This window comes from Sturnus vulgaris, chromosome 7 (assembly GCF_052056855.1).
Source record: "Sturnus vulgaris isolate bStuVul1 chromosome 7, bStuVul1.hap1, whole genome shotgun sequence".
In the NCBI taxonomy this organism is placed as follows: domain Eukaryota; kingdom Metazoa; phylum Chordata; class Aves; order Passeriformes; family Sturnidae; genus Sturnus; species Sturnus vulgaris.
Window position 1 is genome coordinate 32483699 of NC_142249.1, and position 7699 is coordinate 32491397.

Sequence of the window (7699 nt, forward strand, 5' to 3'; positions counted from 1 at the left end):
AACTGTGGCATGTCAAGGAGCAGAGAAGAGGGCTTGAGGAAGCAGGCAGTACTTTCAGAAGGAATGTATTGCAGCAGGACCAGAGCCAGGCAAGGCGTAGGAGCTCCCAGTCACTGGTTATATTTAGCTGGGCCCAACTGAGGCTGAGTTCTCTCTTTCTGCAGGCACCCGTGGCACTGGCACAAAGCACCTGGTGCTGGCCATGCCCAGGCTGTCCTCATCCCACAGCCCCCAGGAGAAACCCCCAAGAGAAGGGGGAAGGTCAGGAGCTGCTATTATGCACTTTTTGAGCAGTAAGATGTTGTCGATGCCCAACATCTGCTTTCAGTCATTTTATTTTTCAAGCCAAACCCTTTGAAGGTCCTGGAGAGTCACAGGCAGTTTATCCTACCCCAGTACAGCACCACTGACCCACAGACCACTGTGTGGTGTGTACAGGGAACGACCCCCGGAGCCACAGGGGAGGAAATGCTGTGGCTTCCCTGATGAGAAGAGTGTTGACACTATTCTCTGAAGCTGGTACTGTCCTCTTGCCCCACATGCAGCAGCAGAACAGGATGTAATTGTACTAATGGCCAAGTGAGCAGCTGTAACACTAAGAGGGGGAATTCATGGTGAATATGAGGTGGGCAGCTCAGTTCCAGGGAAAGCAGGCAGCCTTGTGTCCCTGAGGTTGGCCACGGACCAAGAAATGAGGCATGAGCAGAGGTAATGTGTGGCCTGGAATGAGATCCACAGGGAAGGTGTTGGTATCAAACCTTCCTGCTTGCAGGTGGCAATGTCTCCTGGTTGTTTTTCTGGAGTCAAGGATGGGGTGTCAGTAGATGCCCCAAAAAAGATTGCCTTCATGTATGAAACCAAATAACCCCTTGATCGTCTCCTGAGTTTCCCTTGTTCTGAATAAGGGATTGAGAAAAAAAGCCTTTAGTGCCCATGTGTCAACAAGATTATTATGTACTCAGTAGAAGATGAGTTTGAGGCAGCACCAAAATTTTGGGAAGAGAACTGAAGAAGGGCTCTGTCTCCTGTGAATTGTGAAAGGATGACAACAAAGTCTCCTTTGGTCTCCAGGAACAATTGTCACCACGGCCTGGGTCATCATGTCTCCTTTACCATCATGTCTCCTGTCTACAAAATGCCATTCTCGAGGATCACATAGTCCATGAGACAGATCCCTCAGGCTCTTTCAAGTATTTATGTGCCACAGAGGCCTTGGATTTTCAGTATAATTGCACGGTTTTGCTGTAACAGAGAGAGGAAAATCCCTACCAGGAAAGGCTTGATCTTTATGCTCACTTTCTTATCACTTAACACTTTAACACATGCAGTTAAATCAGGACATAAACGCAGGGTATCTGACCTGGACATGGATTTGAAGGTGATGCAATTATAATAGATCCTCTGGCTCTTTCATCATCAGTTAAAACAAATAAAATCCTTTATCTGAGATACTCCAGGTGTTCTACGGATAGGTTTTCATTGTCATATCTTCCTTGGGGCAGAAAGGGTGGATAAAAGCATCTGAGTCACATCTAGATGTCTGCCATGGCACTAAAGAGGTTCTGGATTTTCAGTGGTGATTTCTTTCCCTCTCTGCACCAGTGTGAGCCACTCCCAGGCCCTTGCACAAAGCCACAGCCTGTTTTCAGAATGAAGCTCCACCTCTGCCTTAGTGTTTCACAAAATATAGCCACTCTCCAGCAGCAAAATCCTGGAACATCTCTGACTTTCTCCCATTTCTAGGCTCTGTGGCATTACTTTAGGTTTGCTACTTCCTAGCAGCTCCAGCTGGAAGAAACATCATCTGTCTGGATGTAACTCATTACAGCCACATTATTGGGTATAACTCATTCAACCACCATATTTGAAGTAAGTTCAAGATCCCAGGCATAGCTCTCTAGTGTGCAAGAAAGACCAGCTAAGACATCTAAGATTGCCTGTTTCCAGAAGTCAGATGGCTGGATGGGGAATCCAGGTGCAAGCCTGGTTTGGGGGACCACTGGTGCACAGCAAGTCCTGAACATCCCTCAGTCCTTTGGTCCAAGCAACTCTCCATACAACAAAGGATGGCCAAACGGGAAGAGATGGTGAAAAAACTGGACTGATTTATGGTTTTAATAAGAAGGAGTTTTAGGAGAGCTAGGGTCAAACTGGGGTGTAGGATCAGGGATGTGAAATAAAAGGCAAACTCATTTGAACCTTGGAAGTCTCCACTGTGTTACAAACAGTTCTTCTATTAGGAAAACACTTCATTTTCCTTTCCAGATCCTCACCATGCTGTTTTCTGGTTCCTCCTGGCTGTGCCATGATGGGAAATAGGGGAGCAGAGACACAAGGTGTGGGCACCATGCAGCTTTGCCATCCCCATGCTGCCTCCTCCCACAAGTGAGCCCACAGACCAGGCTGCTGGAGTTTTCACTACCACGGAAAATGTTTGTCTCCTTCTTTTTCCAAGGAAGCTGTAAAAGAAATACAATTCACACAAAATGCTTGTTAGCAGTGGGCAACTACCACATACCAAAAATTACAATCGTAAATTTAATCCTATTTCTATTCTCTGGCTAAAGATGCAGCACATGTCGCTGCTGCCTGTTACAAAAATAGGTGTTTTTACCATCTAAAGACCAATCTCTGTTATCAGATACTCAAGAGCAACACTACTCCCAAACAACTCCCGATCTGCTGAAGAGCAGCATTGCAACGCTTCTGGGAAGCAGAGAGCAGCACCTAAAGTGGTTTTACCAAGTTTTGACCCTCTAATAGATGAAAAAAAGGCAGAGTTCAAGATAAATCTGTGAGCTAGTCCATGCCTGAAGCTGCTGGGCTGGAAAGTGAGAGAGGTATAATGGGGAGACTTTCCTCATTCTTCTATGGTACACAAAGTTGAGACAGGGATGATGAAGCCAGACCAAACCTGGCCAAGTTTTGGTGTGCCTACAGCCCCTGGAGCAGGCTGGGAGCCACTTGGCTGCCTGAGAGGCTGTTCACAGGAGAAGCTTGTTGATCCATCACTGAAAAGGGTGATGGATATTTCCAGCCACAAGCATCCCAAAAATATGCCACCAGAGGGACAGGCATGGGATGTGCAAGGCTGGGACACAAGAGAGGGTTAAAAATTAGCAGCTCCATGGAAACCTGTCTGTGTGTCTGTTAATGGTTAGCTCCAAGGAAAGCGAGCTCATTGAAAGTTTTGCCTTATCCCACAACTGCAAAGAGCCAGCTCCATCTTGTGGCCAGCGGCTCTGCTCGGTGCAGAGAGGAACGAGAGGGAGCAGGGTTTGACCGAAGCCCGAAGGTCTGTCCTCACCGCCCTGCACAGAGAGTTGAAAATTGTTCTGTCTTCCTGCACATCTTGCCTCACATAAACCGGTCCCACCTTGGTTAGCACTCCGGGAGAGCCGCAAAAGCCAGGAGTAAATGCTGGATGCATTACTGGGGGGTTTCTTATACATGGAGAGCCCAAAGAGATTCCCTTTGTATGCCTGCATGTAGGGGAAGCATCTTTAAATACGATTTAAAATGTCAGCAGGTAGAGCCAACTAGGCTTGACTCCGCTCAGATCTCTGGCAAAATTCCCACTGAATGGACTAAAAGCTCCAGTCCTAAGCACCTTTGTGAACGCAGTGCTCTGGGGATACAGACGGGTTTCCAAGGAATTCACCTGGATCTGTGTACTTTGGACCTCACAATGCTCCTGCAGCTTTTTCAAATCACTGCTGACACCTGGCTATTTAATCACTATCTGAAATAAATCATTGGACTCTGGTATTTTGCTTATTTTTTCTGGCAAGTGGGTTTTGCCCAGCATGAGCTTGCTGCAGAATCTGTTCACACCAGTCTTGGAAGGACAAAACAGTTGAGAAATGCTAAAGAGTCTATAAGGAAAGACCCTGCTTTGAAAAGAATAATAATGTACACATGTGCAACACAAGCCCTGTTTCATTTATAGGAATGATATACAGGCCCGGGTCCACAATTCCTCCCCAGAGACCCCTATTCCCATTAATGTCAGTACAAGTTAGGCACTGAAATACCTGCCTGGACTTGACCCCTGTTTCTCACCAATTTAAACATTCCTCTGCTTGAGAGGGGATTAGGAACTTTAGCACTATAATGACCTCTTGAATTCACTGACTGTTCCAGATATGAAACATTTCTTCTTTTAACTTTTGGCTGATTTACCCCATAAAAGATCTCTATGGATTAAAAAAGAAAACCTTGAGAGAAGATTTTTTTCCCCAAAAAAGTCTAATTTTTGCAGCAGACTTTCTTTACTCAGCTACATCCAGACATCTATGACAAAAGAAGAGGCAGAGATTCCCTAATGCTTAGCCAGGCTCATGTCTTTTAGCATGGAATAGGCAGCAGTGCCACCAGTGAGGGTCAAGGGGAGCTCTCCCAGGAGGGCTGGGGGCCTTCCTTGCCCTCTCACCCACCAAGATGTGATGGATGTTACTGTGGGAAGATGTTAATATCACCTTTGAAAACTGGCTGCCAAACAATGACATAACAGGAAAACCAGCGGGGACAAATGGCCCTAAGAGTGCTACCAGTGGTATTAAAGTTTCAGAACAGGTAAAAAAAAAAAAAAAAAAAAAAAAAAGCTTGGTTGCCATAGATGATCACCAAAAGCAATGTTGGGTCCCTCCACAGCCTTCTCTGGAGTCCAAAGCACCGTTTTTTATTCTTCTCAGTACCCTATTTTCCTTTTCCCACTTTATCTGACCCTGCAAGTCTCCCAGTTCTCCTGGGGAAATCCCTGCCATGTTTGGGCCACCAGTTGGGCAGATGCTTTCTCTCTGCTTCCCTTGATGTCACCCACTGTAGTGGGTGCTCTGGGGGGCACTGGGTCTTGGAGACAGTGTCCAGGGGATTGGAATGGTGAGAAGAAAGTGAGGCATAGCTCCTTTATAAGATGTTTTGCTTCCACCAGAAGAGGGAGAGTGGGAGCTGTTGGTCTTATTTGCTTCTCCTGAAGAGGAACAGACTTTGCTCTCCAGAGGTTGCTCTTTGGAGCCTGTGTGTGCAAGGCAGCACCTTCCAGACTCAAAAGCAAAAAATAAAATTGCTTTTTTTCAGTTATCTGCTTGTGAAATTTCCCCTTTGTTTCTTTTATGAGGCTGTTTTTACACAAACAGCAGAGCCCCATGTACAGCACCTTACCCTGCTTCTGTTTTAGGAACAGCCTGGGCATAATTAGGACATATAAGATCCACTATGTACATATGCCACAGGCATCACCTTCAGCCCATGCTGCTCTTGAATAAAGCAGGTCAACGCATTCAGAAGCTGAGAAATGTCCCTCTGTCCAGGATGTCCATCCAGTTCCAGACTGCTCCAGTGAGTGCAACAGGACAGATTGTCTTGGGGCCCCAGCTTGTTTTACAGCCCCTTCCTCCAACACCCCCACTTTCTCATCCTTTTGTTAGGGGGTACATCTCTCAAAGATGCATTTGCATCCTTGCATTTGTCCAATCTCTTTTTGAATCTGTAGATACATCATCCTGTGACAGCAACTTCACCAACTGTGCCTGTAGTTTTTTTTCTGTCTGCTTTATGCTGATCTACTCGAGCATTGTGTATGCCCAGATTCTGGGGGGTTGTTTGGCTGCCACTCTGAGTTAAAGGCTTTGGAAACCCATCAATGATGGCTCAGTGCACCTCAGTGAGTCTGCAGAGTGACTGTGCCTGGGAACACAGCTGGGTACCACAGCCCCCCACACCTGCACCACTGGGTTGTGCTGCTCCTTTGGGTCCCCAGGATCAGTGTCTGGTCCCAGTCACCTTAATAACCACTTTTTCTATTTAATCTCATCCCATCTCTTACCTCAATGAAAGTGACTTCACTTACTTTTCCTTTACTCCTGTTAGCTCTTTACTCTGTGTTGCCCTTCTCCTTCCGATTGCTCCAGCTCTTCCAACTGATCCACTGCAGACTGGCAGACATGGCGAGCTCCCCAACAGCTTCAGCTGTAAAAGCAGCCACAAAGTTATCACTGACTTTCTCTGCTACATCATCGTCCCCATCTGCCACTTCTATACCCTTGTCGTCAGCATTCACACAGATTTCCTAGCTGTCTTTGTGGCTTTGGTATATTTAAAGAGCCTTTTATCAGCAGCTAGAGCATCCTTGGCAAGGCAATTTATAGATCTTATTTTTAGCCCTGTTTCTTTCCTGTTTAATTGTGACCTGACATCTTTTATGGGTTGCTTTGTTCTTTGACCACTTTGAGCTTTTAGTGTTGGGTTTGGGGATTTTTTTTTTTTTGACAAGTTGCTATAAAAATCAGTGTTTTCAGCTCACACCCCAAAACCTGGGAGAGGCCAATTTAATGCTGATGGGAACCCTTAGTAAGCAAAGCTACTCCATCTCCCCCCCACCAATACCAGGCACATGGCATTGAAACAGAGAGCATTACTGGGCTTAAACTAAAAGGCTGAAGGACAGGAATTTTGGATAAAATAGCAACTGATGACTTGGCAGTTGCCAAACTTGACAAATGACAGTTCTCCTCTCACAGGAGTGACAGATAGGGCAGTATTAGGCTTGCCTTGCTGTAGATTGTGGGTTATTGAACCACAAATTACCAGCAGGATCCTCTGTCTCTGGTTGTAGCAAGATCCAATCACCTTCCTGAGCCTGGGATGAAGTTGAGGTGGCCTCCCTGAAATCTGCTAGGAATAGTCATGTTCACCAGGACACATGCCTGAATCCCTTCAACCCTCACCTGAGTTCCCCAAACATTCTCCATACCATTCTGTTGGGAAGCCATTCCTACCAAAGAGGTGAGAACTTCTTGCTAGAGGAGAGGCTCCTTTTTCCCTCCTGTTGGAAGGAGTGCCATTCACCTTGAAAACAGCCAGACATCAAACTCAAGTTACACAAGAAGTGAAAAGTCAAGTCCTTTGGTCTGCAGTGATATCTGACCTTCATTGTTCACTTTTACTTGTTTATACCTCCAGCTTGGCACTTCACATGCAGGACCTGCATAAAAACAGTCTCCTAAAGGAAACAAGGGCAACAGGCAACCAGAAAAAATGCAAAGTTCTTCCTGCTTTCAGGCCTGAAAGGTGCTGCTTTCACATGCAAGTTTGCATGCTGGGTTTTGCTGGGGAATGTGTGGATGCAGGGTTTAGCTCTCAGTTTTGAGAAGGTTTCAGGTGTAAGCAGTGCTAACAGCAGCAGGCCTGGTCACCCCACCTATTCTTACCCTGCCACCCCACTACACTTCTGAGGTGCAGCTCCTCTAAGGCAGATGCCCAGACCTGGGTTCTTACCCCACTGCCACCCACAGCACCTACCATGCCCCTCCCCTCCCACCCCACATTGCTTGAATATGCTTGGGTATATCTAAATAAATGTAGAATGTCTTATGACTGAAGCTATCCCAATATTCCCAAGCAAATATGTGTTGTAACCAGGTAAACTTCTGTTCCAGCTCCTTTAGCACTGTTTAGCACACCCTGGTGCAGACATACCAAGCAATTGCACTCTCCAGAGCGACTTTGGGTCTAGGGTAAAAGTTGGTGGCAGACTTGAGTGGCAACCTCTTCCCATCTCCTCTGTGGGTCCTGTGCCAGCAGGACACTCTGCTTCTCAAGGACACACCACACCTCAAGTGAGAAGATAGAGGGGAGAATCCAGGATGCAAAATGAGTCGTGGCAGATCCCTGGAGCCTCTCAGCCTGCCTGCAGGCA

The 7699-nt window shown here is 46.5% G+C and overlaps 1 long non-coding RNA gene across 1 annotated transcript; it reads right to left on the reverse strand.

Moving 5' to 3' along the window:
• Nucleotides 1-304: 304 nt before the first annotated feature.
• On the reverse strand, nt 305-5998 carry LOC148223230 (uncharacterized). The gene is made up of 2 exons (XR_015804714.1): nt 5852-5998; nt 305-2459 (listed from the first exon to the last, which is right to left on the reverse strand). It is a non-coding gene; the product is annotated as an uncharacterized LOC148223230 (long non-coding RNA).
• Nucleotides 5999-7699: the final 1701 nt, after the last annotated feature.